The following is a 20,632-nucleotide window of genomic DNA, read 5'->3' as shown; positions in this document are numbered from 1 at the left end:
AGATGTAGATAAAGAAAAAGACAGAGACACAGGATAGCTTTGGAAGGCTCTGAGTCAATAACATAGACCCGAATTTTATTACTCACAGCCTTTATATACCCAAAGTAAGGGGGGCCAAATGACCTCCCCCTTTCAAGGACATCACAGTTCAAGGTACAAAGTACAGCCAAGTGTAAACATCTCCTTAGTACTCAAGACATCTGGTAACCACATCCCATTGCAAAGAATCCTGTAATTAGGCCAAGGAGTATGAAATACCTGATAACCACACCTTTGGCCAAAACATCCTATTATTCAGCCTTGCAGGAGAAAACAAGTATGAACTCTCTGACCTTGAGACAAGATGAAAACAAGCTACAAGCTGGGATCTCTGGGGGCCTCCACAGTAACAGCCCTGGCTGTCCTGGTACTAGTTTCATAGGCCAGGCTGACTTCAAACTCAAAGAGATCTGCTTGCCTCTGCCTTCCAAGTGCTGGTATTAAAGTCATGAACCATCCCCCAGCTGAGAACATGGCATTTTTATAGAGCAATTATATTATATTGCAAAGATAAGGATAGAAATGTTTTTATTGTATTATGGAAAAGCATATTTTTCTGTTGATTTTATAGATGATCAAGTGACATAACACTAACAGGATAAACATATCCACCATCCAATGTAGTTAAAGCCATTAAATATTACACAACACAAAATATGTATAAGACATATTTTGTCATTATTCTAATTCAATTAATACAATGCCACTAGAAAGGAAATAAGCATATTACAGAGCTTACAGGAAAAGTTGTGTCCTAAGTTTATTTTTCCTTTCACTGGGAAGAAGTAAGTTCTTTTCATCAGATTGATTAAATTTATGAATTTATCAGGGTCTTTATATTATCATAAGTATGTTTTACACATTGTGTGCTTACATTTTTTTATCAACGTAAAGCTTTAATGTGACAAATCATAACCATCAAAGAAAGACAACTGTATTATAAGAAATAGACTTCAAAAGTGAACATTCAGGAACAAAATCATTCATAAATAATCATGTTCTAATTGTAAACAATTGGTCATGAGTACTTGGGCAAAAAGAGCATTACTATGGATTTGAGCAATGGGAGGTGTCATAGAAGACTGTAGGTTTTGAATGTGCTTCAAAAGGTATGGAAGCTTCACACCAAGAAAAAGGATGTTCCACACACTGAAAGATATACCAATACAGATAACTAGTTGAGACTTAGACTACCACTCTCTAAGAAAAATGTGTTTGCTAGAATGCAAACCATCTAAATGACTTTATATTTTGTGACCACTTTAAGAAAAATAAAGAACAAAATTCAAAATTCAAAATCTAACGTATGTAATAAAGCACATTTAAAAATTTTTGATTTGAGCCAGGCAGTGGTCTTGCACGCCTTTAATCCCAGCACTCGGGAGGCAGGGGCAGGTGGATCTCTGTGAGTTTGAGGCCAGCCTGGTCTCCAAAGCGAGTTCCAGGAAAGATGCAAAGCTACACAGAGAAACCCTGTCTCAAAAAACCAAAAAAAAAAAAAAAAAAAAAAAAATTTGATTTGAAGATAGCAATAATATAGTTGCTGGTACCATGTGTTGCATTTCATGCTGTTCCTAATACAGACTATATTCTATACTCAATGGCCTTTTCAGTGCTAAGTAAGAGCAGTCTCAACATTACATATCCATATAGAGTTGGATGAATCTGTATATCAGCTTCAACTCTTCTTCTTAGCCCTTCTGGCTGGGTACTTTCACCAGAGTGGGGGAAAATCCCTATTGGGTTATATAATATGTTCACTGGATAAGCAGAAAAAAATAGAAAAAAAAAACATGATAATTCAAAATAAAATATAAATAACATAAAATCTAACCTAAGTGGCACTTTGGGACCCATCTTGTGGAACCATCTGCTTTGTTCATCAGTACTGATTGCCATTTCCTTCTCACACCTGAACTGATAGTTCCTTCCCATCTCACTGTCAAAATGGTTTCTGGATCCTCTTCTTGTCATTTCCAGAGTTTATCTTCTAAAGAGCTCTCATTCTTTCATGTTCTTCTCACCACACAAGGTCACTCTCCCGGGGATAGCTCATTCTCTCATGCATATGCTAAAGTCACCTAAATCTTACTTATACACTGTACTATCTCTTACAAGCCCATCATTTCTCAGTCCTCAATTCCATATTATATATGTCACCCCTCTTCCTTCAAGTAGACACATGATGTTGAGCCTTGACTTAGGCCAGTTTATTATTAATCAGCAAAACATACTGATAACACCAACTTCACAGGTTCCCACAGGTCCTCCTTTAGCAGGAATCTTAAAAGGTCTTATTATTAAAATCAAGCCTGAAGCCAGGTATTTGGGTGAATGCTGGAAGATCAGAGCAAATTACCTTGCAAATTCCTCAGCTGATCCTGTTTCCACAGACTGGAAGCCTCTGAGTCTTCATCCAAATGGATCTCAGCAAAACTGCTGCTCAATGTTTTTCTCTGCTGAGTAGTATTCCATTGTGTATATGTGCCAAAATTTATTTATCCATTCTTCAGTTGAAGGGCACCTAGATTGTTTCCAGGTTTTGGCTATTACAAACAATGCTGATATGAACATAGCTGAGCAAGTGCTCTTAAGGTATGATTGAGCATTTCTTGGGTATATGCCCAAGAGTGGTATAGCTGGATCTTGGGGGAGATTGATTCCCAATTTTCTAAGAAAGTGCCATATTGATTTCCAAAGTGGTTGTACAAGCTTGACATCATGAGGTTTGCAGGCAAAATGGATGTATCTAGAAAAAAATCATCCTGAGTGAGGTAACCCAGACTCAGAAAGACAAATATGGTATGTACTCACTCATAGGAGGATACTAGATGTGGAACAAGGATGACTGGACTGCTACTCACATCACCAGTGAGGCTACCTGGAAAACAGGACCCCAAGAAAGACACGAGGATCGCCCAATGATGGAGAAATGGCTGAGATCTACATGAACAACCTGGACATGAGTGGGAGCAATGAAGGGCGAGGGTCGAGGGAAAGAGAGCAGGAGATCCCAGCTGGATCAAGAACAGAGAGGGAGAACAAGGAATAGGAGACCATGGTAAATGAAGACCACACGAGAAAAGGAAGAAACAAAGTACTAAAGAGACCCACAGAAATCCACAAAGATACCCCCACAAAAGACTGCTGGCAATGGTCGAGAGACAGCCGGGACTGACCTACTCTGGTGATGGAATGGCCAAACACCCTAATAGTTGTGCCAGAAACCCCAACCAAGGACTGAGGAATCTAGATGCAGAGATCCATGGCTAGGCCCCGGGGTGGAGCGCTGGGAGTCTAATTAGTGAGAAAGAGGAGGGTTTATATGAGCGAGAATTGTTGAAACCAAGGTTGGATAAAGCACAGGGACAAATAGCCAAACAAATGGAAACACATGAACTATGAACCAAAGGCTGAGGGGCTCCCAACTGGATCAGGCCCTCTGAATAGGTGAGACAGTTGATTGACTTGATCTGTTTGGGAGGCATCTAGGCAGTGGTACCAGGTCCTGGGCTCATTGCATGATTTGGCTGTTTGAAACCTGGGACTTATGCAGGGACGCTTGGCTCAATCTGGGAGGATGGGACTGGACCTGCCTGGACTGAGTCTATCAGGTCGATCTCAGTCCTCGGGGGAGGCCCTGCTCTGGAGGAGGTGGGAATGGGGGGGGGTTGCTGGGGAAAAGGGGAGGGGGCAGGAAGGGGGAGAACAAGGGAATCTGTGACTGTTATGTAGAACTGAATAGTATTGTAAAATAATAATAATAAAAAAACTGCTACTCAAAAGCCTAAAAGCTTAACAGGTCTAGTTCTTGGTCCTCATGCCTTATATACCTTTCTGCTTCCTGCCATCACTTCCTGGGATTAAAGGCATGGCTTTGAATTCACAGAGATCCAAATGGATCTCTGAGTCCAGAATGCTTAGATTAAAGGTGTGTGTGCCACCATTTTCTGGCCTATATGTCTATCTAGTGAGTGTTCTGTTCTCTGACCCCAGATAAGTTTATTAAAGTGCACAATATATTGGGGGACACATCACCACATACTCCTTTCTCCCACTAAAATCAGCTCAATTCACTTGTCTACTTCCTTTTCCTTTTTGTCCAAATGAATCATAAACCTCATTGATTCTTCAGCACTTTTCTTTTCATATATTTCTAATTTCATGCTCCCAAACTCTAAGAAAATAAAGTAAGATGAAATAATGAACATTTTAATATCTTGCTTAAATTACTTTGGCAGCTACCACTGGCTTACATGTAAGACTTTGTTCATAGTTCTCCTCACTTACTGAGTGCTGTTTGTTTGTTTTCAGTTGTGAGAATTGAAAACAGAGGCTTTACTGTGTTAGGCAGGAGCTCTACTATAGCTCCTTGGGCCTGTCTTCTTTTAGTTTCTTGAACACTTAATGAATTGAACTTCATATTTAACCAATACAGAACTCCATGGAGCTCATTGCACATATCAGCTGCATGTGCCCACAGAGCATTGAGTCATGCTTATATGACTCCTCTTCCAATTCACTTTCTTCATCCATTACAAAAACATCTATCAAGTGCCCATATATGCATCACCTCATTTCCTGAGAGTGTCACCTCATTGACTAACATCAAAGGGAACCTTAGAAGGGACTGGATTCTCGAAGTCTATGCATAGTTCTATTACAGTACTCAGCAACTCATTATTGTGTGTGTGCATATGTATGTGCATATGTGTCTGTCTGTCTGTCTTTCAACTACTAAGCTAAACATAAGTAAAATAATTTAATTCTATTCATCCTAACATTTCTGGTATCTTTTCATGAGCTTTTTCTGGCATGAATTGTAATCAGGCTAGAAACATAACCATGTGGTATAAGCACACTTACAAACATCTCCATGTATGTAAGTCCAGGAGAGTCAAGTATACATAGTTTTAAAGTAGCACATCTGAGAAGCACAACATTTGCAAAATTAGAAATTGAATATTCATGAAAAATGTATATAACTCCCATAAGATCTGATTCATGTTTAGATATTTTTATCTGAAAAATAAGACTTTTCAACTCTTGCATCCCTTGCCAACACCTGATGAGAAAGAAAAGGGTATGATGATTAGTGTTGAAATATTTGCATATGATATACAGCACTAGCTCACTCCTGACAACTCAAGTTTCCTCAAACGAGGAAACTAGGATCCAAGAATCTGTCTGAATGTGGGATTCTAATTCCAAACATTTTACATGAAAGACAGCAGAGTGAGAAGAGGTGAAAGAGATTCCCTTACACTGCTACATATGTCTTTATGACTTTTAAAGCATGGAAATATTTAGATTAAACAATTGCAACATTCAGTTTCTCAAAATAAATATTTATGTTAAATATCATAAATACATATTTTATGCTGTGTGTGTATCTACATACATATGAATGTATGTATACAGAAGACAATGAATTTTCTTCATTATTTATATCAATGTAATATAAACAAAAATACTCTGTCATTACAAATTATTAATGAATATGATTGTATTCTGACTCCTATAGCATGAAAATAAACTCAACAGTATAATGACAAAAATAATTGAGAAAATTTTAAACCTATAAAAAATTATGAATTTGAATTCTATGACAGAGTAAGTCAGGATAACTCCATTACTTTGCATTCACTAAAACAAAATGTATACTGTTTAATAAACCATGGAAATATCATACAATGGATTATACAGTCATGAAAACTGATAATGATGCATTATCTGTTGTTTCAAATAGGTGAACTCCACGACATATTTTATTATTTACCATTGCAGCATAAAAGTCATAGAAATATAAAGAAAATATATACTTAAAAACAAAATACTTAGTTATAATTACCTTTTAAATCTATACTTTTCATCATCGTCATCATTCATGATCCTCATTGTGTGTGTCTGTGAGAGAATGTGAGTGTGTGTGTATGTGTGTATATGTTTATGTATATGTGTGTATGTGTGTGTTTGAGAGAGAATATGTGTGAGTGGGAGTGTGTGTGAGTGTGTGTATGAGAAAGAGAGATCATTTGTGAGTGTGTGTGTGTGTGTGTGTGTGTGTGTGTGTGTGTGTATCCACAGAAGAAAGATAAAGAGAAACTAAGAGGTTCAGCAGTTAATTCTTACCATTAAAATTTCTACATAAATTAATGGTCCTTAACTCAGTCCCTGAGAGCTACTAAACAATATAGCTATTTGAATAACTTACAAAAAAAAAAAGTCTTTTAATGGGAATTGAGAAGTTCCCGGCAAATTGCATTATCTGGTGATGGTCGGCTTTTTGATTTATAGATGCTGATTTCTGGTTATTGTTTCATTATAAGGACACTAATCTGAACCACAAAGGAAGAGCCCTTGTGAACACGACAATGCTACCACAGTGAAATTTAGGATTGTATAACAGGGATTCTAAGATGACACAACATCCAATCCTCAGTATAGTTCTTAACACACAGTGAGAGTGGATTGGACAGGAGATTCTTGTTCCAGTGCCTTTTGGCATCTCTAGTCCTGTTTGTCTGCTTGCTTTATGGTTTTCTTTGGTTGTCACTTTCTTTTTTTTTTTTTTTTTTTTTTTGCTCAAATCTAAATAGTATTTCCCAATACACAGAAGCTCACAGCTGGCTAGAACAATAAACTCTAGCTCAGAGCCTCCTTAATTTAGAGCGCTGAGGAGAAAATGCTCTCCAGCTCTGTAAGAACTAATTTTTTTAAAAAAGCACATGAGAAGAGTCATATCTTTTCCCACACTCTTCTTCAGCTCTGTGCCAGGAAACACAGGTCTGACCCTGCTAAGGGCTGGTCTGTAGAGAATTCTATGGACTTGTACACTGTATCATCCATTCAGGGCAAGACTGGATTATAAGCAGTGGACTACCAGATGATATGGGAACATGGAGAAGGAATGTTGAGATCCTTCACAACGGCTCTAAAGAAGTCCCTGACTGTACCAAATGGGCACTGAGGTGAATGCGGCATGACAAAAGCGGGGGCTAAGGGACTCAAGAACACCTCCAAAAGGGAGCCCATGAGCTTTGACTCTCATACTGTGGAAAATAAGGAGACATGTGGTGATTGGAACAAGGAACTGACTCTCCCACCTCCAACCCTGCCCAAAAAAAAAAAAAAAAAAAAAAAAATCAAAGTGAATAGACCATAGAGCAACAGATAGCCAAAAATCTGACAGACAGAAACACCCAAGTCCCAAGTCCAGCACACTTTCTTTCCTTCAAGAGAATCAAAGATTCAGAGATAAAGGAGAACCCGTCTTTCCCATAAATACCAGTTGGTTTCTGAGGTTCAGAGTGGAGGGGCCGTCAACAGTCACAAGAAAGCTTGTTTCTGAGATGGGGTTGCATGGAGCGATGTGGGTGCTGGTTGACTACCTGAGGCCATGCAGGGCCACTGGAAGATGAGTAAGTGAAGAGTCATAGAAAAAATGACATCAGGAGTATTCTGTTTTTACCTTCTCCCTTCACCTTACCTCCACCTATTCTCATAATCCCATGAGATACCTCTTTAATACCTGCTATCCGCTACAAACTCCACAGCTGCCTGGTCAGTGAATGCTCTGCTGATGGTCACAATGAAGGTACGGGGGCAGTTAGAATTATCCTGTAGTTGGTGAGATGGATTTCTGCTGTCACTTAGGTTAGACTGGAGGTTGGGGTGCTAGCCAGGCTTCATCTTCATTGACATTTCCTGACATCCCTACATCTCCTAGCTACAGGCAGGGTCAGCAAGTCTAAATCAGGACACTGAGGATGCTTCTGCCTGCAGAGTCCAGGCAAATGGGTCAGCAGCCTGTAGGCAGGACTTCCACTCTAGGCATCTGACGGATTGCTCCTTCTGCCACAAGCTACAAACCACAGGCTATTTATATTTTATTTTGCTATCAAACTAAACATTAAAAAATTATTCATCACTACATTATATTTTCATAGTTTGATATTTGCTAATGCTTCTATTTAAATTTTCTTACAAAGTCACTTTATGTGGAATCACATATTCTCAAATGCATGAGAAACTAAAGGTTCAATTATCCTCATATAGCCAAAGGTGACATGGGAAATGCATGGAAGGGCTGACAAATGTTTTTAAAAGCATGTGTTTTCTATGATAATTTTGGTTCCTAAAGTTGACATGGAACTCTGGTCTCTATAATCTAATGTTTAAGTGCATTAATGTTAAGCCATTACACTGAGAGAAAAATCTCTAAGAATGATAACTCCCAAATCAGGCTGTGACCTACTACACCTCAGTGAATTTGGTAACCTGCTCTTTCCTCATTCTGGTATAACCTCAGGATCCCTGCTTCATTTAATTTGTTAAAGCTTAATTAAAAGCAGTAGGAAAAGCCAACAATAATGAAGATTAAAATTCCTTTTATAGTCTTTAATGTAGTGAATACCCGCTTGAGAGAATCTAGAAAATTTTGGCTTGAATGTGAATATGACTCATGAAAATTTACTTACTCTCAGCTATCATTTTGCAGAGGGAAATCATTCTAATCTGTTGTTTCATTGTGCTATAAATATCAGGATCAGGCATTAGAAAAATTGCGTATCAGACTTACAATGTTCTTTTACCCACTTAGCTCCCCTCCACAGCTGTGTTTAAGCTTAGTGAATTGACTGTATTTTGCTGTCAGATACATAATTGTGCAATGTGGCTTTCCCAAAATGATGCAGGCATTTCAATCATGTAGCCAAGATGAGAAAATTTGACTGCCAGTGAGTTGAAGGACAGATTAACCTTGAAGAAATCTATGCTACAGAAATGGGGGACTGAGTATATAGGTCAGTGGTAGAACACATACTCAGCATGTATGAGGTCCTGGATTCTATCACTGGTACTGCTAAAAAAAAAAAATTAAAAAAAAAAAACAGAATGGTTAATTTGGAAAATAACTATAACTTGAGTTGAGATCCAGAGATTTATAAAAACTGATGCATAGGAGGTACTATAGTACCCTGTATATAATATGCACTCAATAAATATTTTTGTTAAATTGATAGAAGAATGTTTGAGTAAATCAATGGGAAAAGTATTGTGTTAGGTAGAAAAATAAAATGAAACAATCTGAATAAAAATCCATCACTTCAAACATTTTCATTGATAAATATACTATAGTTTAATCACTTCTTTATTTGGGACATACCTATAAAATAAGTAATCTTACATATTTGATTAAATTAACTGATTTTTCTGAAACCAAATACAGTTGTAAAATATTGCTGTTTGACTCATAGGACTAATTTGGAGGGTATGTATTAGTTTTTGAGATAGAGTCTCGCTAAGTGTCCCTGACTGGCCAATTTATGCTAGGCTGATTTACAACTCCGAAAGATCTACCTGCATCTGAGTGTTGGGATTCAATGGATTATCACGACACACAGCCTACATAGGAAGAATTTTTTAAGAATCATGTGTTTCCTGGAAGCTGGCCAATTCAAAACAGGAGGAATTAGAGACTTAAACTATAAGACATACAGTTAAATGCATGGGCATGTCCTGCACTTTTCTCACAAGCGAATACAACATCTCCCTCCTGTTCTCTTACCCTAAAGTTCATGTCAATTGTGCTGCATCATCAACCCACCCATCACAGAAGTTGGGGTTCATTTTGATTAAATATAAGATTTGCTGCTTAGTTTTTCTTCAAACACAAATCCTGGCTTAGTTTTTACACAAAATAAATATAGTTTGTTTCTTTTAAAAGATAAATATTTCTTATCATCATGCTCATCTCCCTCAAAGTTACATCAATCTCAATAGCCTTGTCAGACTGGAGTCCTAGCACCTCTGTCTTTTCTGCAGATCACAATTCCTGACACTGACACACAGGGCTCTCTATCTTCTGTCATTTCCCATGTATAGATCCCAACTTTCTTCCATCTGCATTTCCTCATGTCTTATATCCATTTTCCTTTTCTGTTGCATTTCTCCTTTCTCTCTCATGCTCTACTTCCTACTTTCTACTTTCATATCCTACAAGCAGCACATGCGCATGCGCGGCGCGCACACACACACACACACACACAAATACACATTCATACATATAAACTTTTAAATTGAGATTGTGTTGAATATGAGACTAAATAATGCATCCTCATGAATGGACTCTACAACAAGACTCATTAAGATCCTCAGAAGGTTCAATTTTCACCTCTATTTGGGGAATGAAGAATGAGATACAGATTAAAGACCTTTGTAGAGTCCCAATGTGTGTGATTGATAGGACTATGAAACGAAGCACCTAGTTGAGTCTTAACACTCTTGAACACCTTATCTCTTACAGTCTTGCTTTTCTGTATGGCAGGCATGTTATGCCCCTTCTGGGCTCTATAGTGGTTCCTGTAGAACTGGCTATTAACAAGTATTTTCTGACATCAATGATGAGGTACTGGAATATTTCACAGAGACTGGTAGCTGAAAGAGGATAAAAATATCTTGAGGAAACAGAAAAATAAATAAATAAATAAGTACAATGAAGGTCATCCTTTTTGGTATGTATCTGATAAAAGTTAGATTAGTATTTACTGGAGAACAAAAAACACAAACAAACAAAATGTGGTTTCTACCCTGAAATAATAGTCACTCATGTTTGGGAAATAGCTAAAAGTAATATTACACAGGCACACAGGCCGTTAGGTTGCCATGAGACAACTAAATGAAACATGATGCAGTGTCTCAAGTAGAGAAAAAAAAAAAAGGCCTTCTTTAAGTCTCAGTCAAGGGAAACGTCAAGCTTCCATGTCAAAGTAGCTTAATGTAGAGTGACCTTCCCAGGCACAAAGAAATAAAAGATTGTTCTTTGTTTGGGAAGCCAGTAGTTGTGAAAGATTGCTTTCTGTGCAAAGTGTGATTGGCAAAGAATCGAAACGACTTAACAGTTCCAACCATCTGTTAAAATTGAGAATTTCTGGCCAGGCAGCAGTGGTGCACTGCAACACTCAGGAGGCAGAGACAGGCAGATCTCTATGAGTTCGAGGTCAGCCTGATCTACAGAGGGAGATCCAGGACAGGCACCAAGACTACACAGAGAAATCCTGTCTTAAAAAAACAAAAAAACAAAAAAACAAAAACAAAAAAATTCAGAGAAAATAATTCCATTATCTATCCTATTTTGGTAAGTCCAAAATGTACCTAATTCACTTTCTATCCTAACTAATCTTCAAATATAATTAACTAATCTTCAACTATAACTAACTAATCTTCAACTCCCTCAAAGACCTAAGAAGGATGTTACCTAACAAAAATAGTATTACCTAACAAAAATAAAAACAGGAAGTTTATGCAAGTAACTACCAAAAAAAAAAATAATGTGAGTTGACAGAAACAGGCAGCTGCCTGGACAGTCACACAAGGTTTCACCACTGTGTTGGGGCATCATCTTCAGCCTATATGCTTAGCATATCTGACAGACCCATTTGTGAAGTAGGATATACACCAGGTCAACAGTTCGACCTCACATTGGGTGAGAGTAGTCCATGTACCAGAAATACCTGAATTCCACTAGTGTCATGTCATGATTCAGGATTTTAAATTCTGGAAATTGTTGATTTTTTTTAATTCAGCTGTTCATTCTTCTTGGCTGTGTAAATGTGGCTTCATCTCAGCATCCTGTTCTTCACCATATCCTTCTATTAAATGCCAGTCTACTATTGAGAGGTGTGAATTTAATTACTCTTCAAGAAAAACTGTTTCAGCTGCTGTTCCACTGCACATCAGAAGCCATTGGCCCATTGCCTGTTCAGTCGCCTTCAAATAAAAGGGCACTGTACCTTTTACGGATCGCAAAGGCCACTTCAGGGATGATGGAATTATTTTCTCTGAATTTGTCAAATACAAATGGACTAGACAATGTTTAGGTATTTATTGCCTGTATATATGGTATATAGTTATTGTACTTTTGTATATAGTTTTTCTTATATTAGTTACAACTTTCCTTTTTTCTTTTTATTAAAATACAAAAGGGGAAATATGGTGATATTTTAATTGTACTGAAATGTGATTTTATTTGTATGTTAATAAATAAAGTTGCCTGGGGGTCAGAGCTAATAGCAAGCCATAGCAGAAACTGGGCAGTGGTGGTGAATGCCTTTAATCCCAGCTCTTGGGAGGCAGAGCTAGGAGGATCCCTGTGTGTTCAAGGATACAGTTAGCATGGAGACACATGCCTTTAATATCAATACCAACCATAGAAGACCTGGAGGTCTGTACAGACAGGCAATGATGAGGAGGTAATGTGGTTGGGATTACAACCAATGAGAATGGAAAGTCTATAAAAAGACAAACAGACAGGAAGTAGGTCTCTAGCTGAAGAGGACAGCAGCAGCAGTGAAGAGTAAGATTTTTAGCTCTGACCTCTTGGGCTTTCATCTCTGAAAAAAAAAATTAAGAATTCCTCACTAACACAGGTTTAGAGTTGGATTAATGTCCCTTTAAACATGTGTGTGTGTGTGTGTGTGTGTGTGTGTGTGTGTGTGTGTGTGTGTGTGTGTTTGATAGAGAGATTTACCAAGATCCTGAAGTAGCAATGTGAAAGCATGTTGTCTGCTCAGTCACAGAGTATCAAAAGCACAGTGAGGAAATATTAACATTTAGAACCAGACATTCAGACAGAAAATCTCAGGAGAGCACAACTCAAAGATGTTGCAAAACATGTTTAATTATAAAGTTTTGGTAGAAAAGAAAATTCATAATATTTGTTGGGACTGTGATCTATAAATCAGGCATATGTTAGTCTCCTAAAATTGATATCAAGATACCTAGATTCCCTATATGCCTGCCTTCTTCACAGCCATAGACTTCCCTTTATAAGCATCCTTGTCCATGGAACATTGTTTAGAACTGATGATCTAAATAAACACATAATTTTCACCTAAGGACAAGATCCCCATTCAAATTCTGTCTTGGTATTATATATGTTATGGATTTTTGTGAAATGTGTAATGATATGCTTATATCATATTATAATATCATACAGAACATATTTTCTGACCTAAAACCCATTTCTATGCTGCTTAATCTTGTTCTAATCTGGGGTTGTCCTTGTGGATTCCTGGGAATTTCCCTAGCACCAGGTTTCTCCCTTACGCCATAATGTCTCCCTCTATCAAGATATCTCTTTCATTTCTCTCCCACTCCTTCTCTCAACCAGCTCGACCATCCCCGTACCCTCATGTTCTCATGCCCCAACCCCCATCCACCGTTTATTCATCGAGATATCCTGTTTCCCCTTTCCAAGGTGATCTGTACATCCCTCTTAGGGCCCTCCTTGTTTCCCAGCTTCTCTGGATCTGTGGGTTGCAGTCTGATTATCCTTTGCTTTATATCTAGTATCTATTTATGAGTGAGTATATACTGTGTTTGTCCTTCTGAGTCTGGGTTACCTCACTCAGGATGATATTTTCTAGCTCCATTCATTTGCCTGCAAATTTCATGATGACATTATTTTTTACTGCTGAGTAATACTCCATTGTGTATATGTACCACATTTTTTAAAATCCATTCTTTGGTTAAGGACATCTAGGTTGCTTCCAGGTCTGGCTATTATGAACAGTGATGCTATGAACATAGTCTCTGTGGTATGCTTAAGCATCCCTTGGGTATATGACCAAGAATGGTATTATTGGGTCTTGAAATAGATTGATTCCCAATTTTCTGAGAAACCACCATACTGATTTTCAAAATGGCTGTGCAAGTTCACAATCCCACCAATAGTGGGGGAGTATTCCCCTTGTTACACATCCTTCCCAACATAAACTGTCATGAGTATTTTTGACCTTAGCCAGTCTGACAGATGTAAGATGATATCTCAGAGTCATTTTGATTTGCATTTCCCTGATAACTAAGGATGTTGAGCAATTCCTTAAATGTCTTTTGGCCATTTAGGATTCTTCTGTTGAGAATTCTGTTTAGATCTGTAACTATTTTTAATTGGATTGTTTGGTATTTTGCTGTCTAGTTTCTTGAATTCTTTATATATTTTGGAGATTAGCTCTCTGTCAGATGTTGTGTTAGTAAAACTCTTTTCCCCTTCTGTATATAGGCTATCGTTTTGTTTTAATTACTGTGTCCTTTGCTGTACAGAAGCTTTTTATTTTCAGGAGGTTCCATTTATTAATTGTCGCAGTAGTGGAGAGGATCCCTGAAGTGGCCTACCCTGGTAATCAGATTGGTGAATACCCTAACAGTCATCATAGAGCCTTCATCCAGTAACTGATGGAAGCAGATGCAGAGATCCACAACCAAGTACTGGGTGAGCTCCGGGAGTCCAGTCAAAGAGAGGGAAGAGGAATTATATGAGCAAGGGGTAGGGGCAAGACCATGATGAAGAAATCTAAAGGGACAACTGAACAAGGCTCAAAGGAACTCACGAACTTTGGACAGACAGCTGTGGAACCGATTTGGGACCAGACTAGCCCCTCTGCATACTGGAGACAGTTGTGTAACTGGTCTGTTTGTGTGGCCCCTGGAATTGTGATCAAGATCCATTCCTTGTGTGAGCTGGCTTTTTTGGATCCCATTACTTATGGTCAGACACCTTGCTCACCCTTAATAAAGCAGGAAAGGCTTGGTCCTGCCTCAACTAAATGAACCAGGCTTAGTTGTCCCCCATGAGATAACTTACCCTGTTGGAGGAGGAGATAAGGGTTGGAAGGGGAAGGTGGGGGCGAGGAGCAGAAGGAGGGAGGAGGGGAGGATCTGTGGTTGGTATATAATGTGAATTAAAAATAATCTTTTAAAAAGTACAAAACTTCAGCAAGACAACTCAGGAGTAATCTAAAACAACCTAGAGTTGAGTAAAATACACCATTACTAGCAAGAACAATGAAAAATAATTGAAATGATGATTTTCATTAAAATTAATTTTTCTTCTGTGAAAAAGGCACTTTTTAAGACAGCAAACATGTAAACAACAAAACAGTGGAAATATTTGCTAAACATAATTGCCCTGATACACTTGTAAAGCATGCACAAAATACTGTTGAAATTCAAAAAAGAAAGGTACCTGTTTTCTTTCTTTCTTTTCTTCATTTATTTAGTTGTTGTTGTTGAGATGGGATTACACTATGTAGATTTAATGCTGGGTAGACTGAGTCTTACCAGATGGCTTTGAACTCTACTTCCTGAGTACTGGAATTGTGCTTCTTGAGTACTGGAATTGTGTGTGTGTGTGTGTGTGTGTGTGTGTGAGAGAGAGAGAGAGAGAGAGAGAGAGAGAGAGAGAGAGAGAGAGAGAGAGACAGAGACAGAGACAGAGACACACAGAGACACACACAGAGAGAGAGACTATGCCTAACTAAAATTATAATTTTAAAAGGGCTCAAAAGATACTTTAAAAAATCAAATTAAGTATAGACTCAGGCACACACAGGAGTCCTCACCTTATCCTATGGCATGACCACAGCCATTCCCATGTACACCAGCTATAGATTTATCTTTCAGTAGTGTGCTGTGGGTCTGTCCCTTATACAGCATGACCATGGCGCCCTAGAGTCATCTGTGTGGGAAGTTTGTCCTCCATTCACTGAGACCATGCTGTAGACACTTCATTTTCCGCAGTTATTGCTTGACTGTGGCAAAATTGCTGGAGCTGACCTTTTGTTCCTTGGTGGAAGGATTGGAGGCACTATCCTGTAACCCAAATGGAAGTCATATTTGGAAATTGTAGAAAAAACAGTACCTTATTTAGACAAGCTCTTTGAGGTGTTTCTTGTTTCTGAACCTTATACTGTTCTGTCACCAAAGAAGCTGACTCAGTCTAGTCCACTAAAAATCTCCAGTGTATCAGAGGTGATGAAAGACTCTACCTGCCTGTTGCTTAGACTCTGAAACAGAAGATATTCAGCTTCAACAAGTGATATCCCTTCAATCCCAACCCTTGTGGTTTCTCATGAGGATGCTACAAAAAACAATTACCTTGACACTGATGAAGGAAAACCCCCTTCTGTAACCTCAGCTCTGGTGAAGAGCTTAAATAAAAGACACTGTGGCCCAGACTGTGTTCATCAACATGCAGGGTACTGCAGCCAAGAATGCTGCAGTCCAGTCCATAAGTGCACACTCGAACATACTGAAGACAGCCATGAGCAATCCTCAGATTACAGGTGAGAAGTTGACACAGTGGCGTACAGTGGAGGGTGTGTTAAAGGAACAAAGAAGAAAGGCAGTGAATGAAGCCTGATGATGCCATTCTCAAACTAAAAGAGAGTTAGAGAAGGTTAAAAGTGTAAGCCTCACATAATTGCCCCAGAACAGATACTTCAAAACGTTATAGTTGATCTGGATAATGTGCTCAGAAAGACCCAAGATGCTCTGTAGGAGGCTAAGGTAGTGTCCAGCATCGTGAATTTGTGGTCCAAGCAAGGGATGGATTTAGAAAAGAGCTGAACAATATTATGTCAGATGTCACTCCTAGAAGGAAATGGATTAGTCTTTCTGACATAGCCAACAAGCTCTCTACCGATGAACTGATTGCTTATGCCTATGGTAGCACCAATCAGCTCCACAGAGTTCTAGTGCAGCAGAAAGCCACAGAGAGTCAGCACATTGAGCTAGCCTTGGAAAGGCAAAAGCTAGAAGAAAAAGGGGCCTTAGATTCTTCTGAGGAAAAGGCATTGGAGCAGTACAGAGATGAAACACAGGCCGAGTAGGACAGAAAGTAGAAGAAGTCAGGGATGCCATGGAGAATGAAACGTGGACCCAGCTTCACTGACAGGCAGATGCCCACACTGATCCCTTATGAGATGTCCTCAAGGTGCAATAATAGGAATTGAAGTATGAATTTGGGCAGGGTCTGTTTGAGAAACTCTCTGAGCAAGAATTAAAGTTTCATTGTCACAGACAAGAACAAGTTGACAACTTTAATCTGGACGTGAACACTGCCTATGCCAGGTTGAGCAGAGTCTGTTCAGAGTCATGCAGCTGCTGAAGAAGCAGCCAGAGAAGCCCACCAGCTCTGACATTGATTGGAGGCATTAAAGTACAACATGAAAACCTCATCTGCAGAAACACCTAATATCCCATTGGGGCATACAGTTGAGTCAGCTGTTCTGATAATAAATTTGCCAGGCTTTAACTGCAGCCATTGCTCCGGGGATCTGGACACCATGGGTATACAGTAAGAAGACCCTACACTCCCATTTCTGTGTTGTTCAAAAACCAGCCTAAAGAGTAGCAATGATTAGTGGGGTGGTGGTAGTGCACGCCTTTAATCCCAGCACTTGGGAGGCAGAGGCAGGTGGCCCAAAGGACCCTAGAAGCTAAGCAGCTAATGAAGATCCTGACTCATATTCCAGCACTGTGGTAATTTGAACCTCTTAAGTGCACCAAGAGCAAGGCCAAGGAAGAATTGTGTACTGTCATATTTCATATCAAAGGAAATAAGCATTGGCTATCTGCAGGATTTGCAACAAGGGTCACAGATTCATCTCAAAGTCCTGTGTGAGATGTTAACACCTCTTACATTTACTTTCCATATACCACTATAATGCCAGTGAACACCAGGAGGCTTTATTTGCAACTTGGGTAACACTTCCAATTTTGCAGGTTTTACTGGTCAGGGTTGTGAGCCACTCAGAATAAGGTTTTGATCCCTACTATTGATTCTGCCCTTGGAGCAAAAGGAATAAAGCAACACAGTGAAAATAAGTTAATTCCAAGTTTGGCACATGTACGTATTTTAGGTTGAGCATATTGCCCTACCTCTTCCTGCTAGTCTCCCTTCCTCACCATTTCCTTTTTTAGTCTCTGCATCCCTTCGTAGCTTTACCTCTACTTCCGTGGCTTCTACTTTTCATGCGATTTTATGTATCTATAAATCTTAGCCCCATAAATGAGAGAAAATGCAATGTATGTGTTTCTGAGACTGGCCTGATTCACTTAACATGATCCCAAAAGATTGATTTTGGTGTCCTCATTAATGCAAGACAGAGTTGATTTGACATGGACACAGAGAAGGCAATTTGAACCTGAGCTGCATAGAGGCTGATAGGTGCTGGTCTCAACGAACGGATTATCACAGACACAAGTAAGAATGTGAGAGATAGCAGGGAAGATTCTCCTAGCAAAGCCTAGTCTTGCTGGCATGTTCATTTTCTTACAGTAATACCATCCTTCTATTTTGGGCTTTCAGAAGTGTGATTACATAAAATTATTTTTGAAATTTGTTTATGTATATACTTATTTCTTTGTTTATTTAAAGTGAGGTGTGTTGCACATGTAGTACACCAAGGATATATATATATATATATACATATATATATGAATTTCATAACTTGATTCTCCCTCCCTCCTTCCACCTTATTTTGAAGCATAATCTCTTTCTAGCTCCTCCTTTTTTTTATTTTTATTTTTTTTGGTGTTTCGAGACAGGGTTTCTCTGTGTAGTTTTTGAGCCTTTCCATGAACTCACTTTGTAGACCAGGCTGGCCTTGAACTCACAGAGATCAGCCTGCCTCTGCCTCCTGAGTGCTGGGATTAAAGGCGTGCACCACCACTGCCCTGCTCTACTTTTTTGTTTGTTTGTTTTTTTGTTTTGCTTTTTGAGACAGGGTTTCTCCGTGTAGTTTTGGTGCCTGTCCTGGATCTTGCTCTGTAGACCAGGCTGGCCTCGATCTCACAGAGATCTGCCTGGCTCTGCCTGCCTCCCGAGTGCAGGGATTAAAGGCATGCACCACCACCACCCAGCTCTAGCTCTTGTTTTATAACACAATTTTTAATTGATTCTTTGGAATTTCACATCATGCATCCCAACCCCACTTATTTCCCAGTCCTTCCATGTCTGCCCTCCACCCTTGTAGCCTTCCCCACCAAAAGAAAAGGGGAAAAAAACCCACTTTGCTCCTCTGGCTTGTCTGCCTCACCACACATATTTATTCATCTAGGTGGCTTTGGGACCTGCACTGTGTCTCACAGTATAAATACCCTTTTGTACAAACAGCCTCCGTTGTAAATGTTCATTGCAATGAGTAGTTTTTCTGGTTCAAGCTCTCTGTCTTTCACTGCACCATCAATACTGGACCCTCACCTAAGCCTCTCAAATATTTTGCCATTGTCCGTGGAGATCCTGAGGCTATGATTCTGCAGGACCAGTCTCTTCACACACTCCAGCAGGTCATAAATGGATTAGATGTTGAGGTAGGCCCACTCATATCCCTGGGTGTGGGATGGGGTTGCAGCTGGTCCTCAAGAGAGGGTCAGGGCCAGCTCTCCTGGGTCCATGCCACCACTTGGAGCCACCTTACTGCAGTCTGCAAGGATTAGGGTCAGTTTCACCAAGGGGAAGGACCAGCTCTCTCAGGACCAGGGAAGGGTGCAGGGGGTTGAGGGAACACGCTCACCACAGCCCTCAGACATCAACATGACTTTAGGCACCAGACAACTAGCATCCACATGGCCTTTGGTAGTCACACAGGCCATGGACTTCAACACAGACTCAAGCTATGGTGGGGTCATGGACCCAAATGTGACCCTCAGCAGCAACACAGGCCCAGACATTGTATGGCCTCAGGCCACTCACATCAGGCTGTTCCTCATTGCCATGGAGTCTGCAGTTCCCCATCTCTGTACAGCACTTGAGCTCTGTTTCCCATTTCTCCACCAGACAGCTGGTCATCGGAGTGGTGCACAGCAGCAGGTGGGCCTCTTTTTTCACTATGTTTATTTTATCTTATGAGGCCATGGTTGAGTAGATATTTCTGGGAGGCGGGCTCTTTTTTTTTTTTTTTTTTCCTGAAACAACAGAAGAGGAGGAGTTGAGATCTAGGGGAGAGGGAGAGTGGGAGGGCAGAGAACTAGAAAGAGTAAAGAATGGAGGGAGGGGAAACTGCCATTGGGATGTAATGTATGAGAAAAGAATAAAAGTTAAAAAAAATAATTAGCCGGGCGGTTGTGGTACACGCCTTTAATCCCAGCACTTGGGAGGCAGAGCCAGGCAGATCTGTATGAGTTCGAGACCAGCCTGGGCTACAGAGCGAGTTCCAGTAAAGGATCAAAGCTACACAGAGAAACCCTGTTTCAAAATAGATAGATAGATAGATAGATAGATAGATAGATAGATAGATAGATAATTATAAAATAAAAAATCATTAAATCCTAAAAAATACAAATATTTCTTTATTCTTTGAGAATTTTACATATATAAATAAAGAATTTTGATCATATCTACCCCAGACTCCCCCTAACTTTTCCCAGACACACCCTACTATCTCTCTCTTCCAATCTGGTCCCCCACTTGTTTTGAACCCACTAAATCTAATCAGTGCTTCCAATATGTGCATGGGTGTGGGGACATCTCCTGGCTAATGGACAACCTAGCACAGGCCCTATGCCTGTAGGAAATCTACTCTTCCTTTTCCACAAGTTATTATCCAGGAAATTTCCTCTTCTAGGGTGGAGCCCTTCATGAGCCGCTCCCCTGTCTGTGCTGAAATTCGGATTAGCTTGATTTAATGTAAGCAACCACAGCCACTGTGAGTTCATGTGTGTGGCACTCTTGCTGTTTCCAGAAAACACGGATTTTCAGCAATCCTCCTAACCTCTGGCTCTTGCCATTTTTCTGCCCCTTCTCTTTTGC

At 39.6% G+C, this 20,632-nt stretch overlaps 1 pseudogene; it reads left to right on the top strand.

The window, feature by feature from the left end:
• The first annotated feature begins 15,532 nt into the window (after positions 1 to 15,532).
• LOC114696767 lies at positions 15,533 to 19,732 on the top strand (annotated as a pseudogene).
• The last annotated feature ends 900 nt before the right edge of the window (positions 19,733 to 20,632 follow it).

The sequence above is a fragment of the Peromyscus leucopus genome, chromosome 15, assembly GCF_004664715.2.
Source record: "Peromyscus leucopus breed LL Stock chromosome 15, UCI_PerLeu_2.1, whole genome shotgun sequence".
NCBI lineage: Eukaryota > Metazoa > Chordata > Mammalia > Rodentia > Cricetidae > Peromyscus > Peromyscus leucopus.
This window is presented reverse-complemented; position numbering and strand designations above follow the sequence as displayed.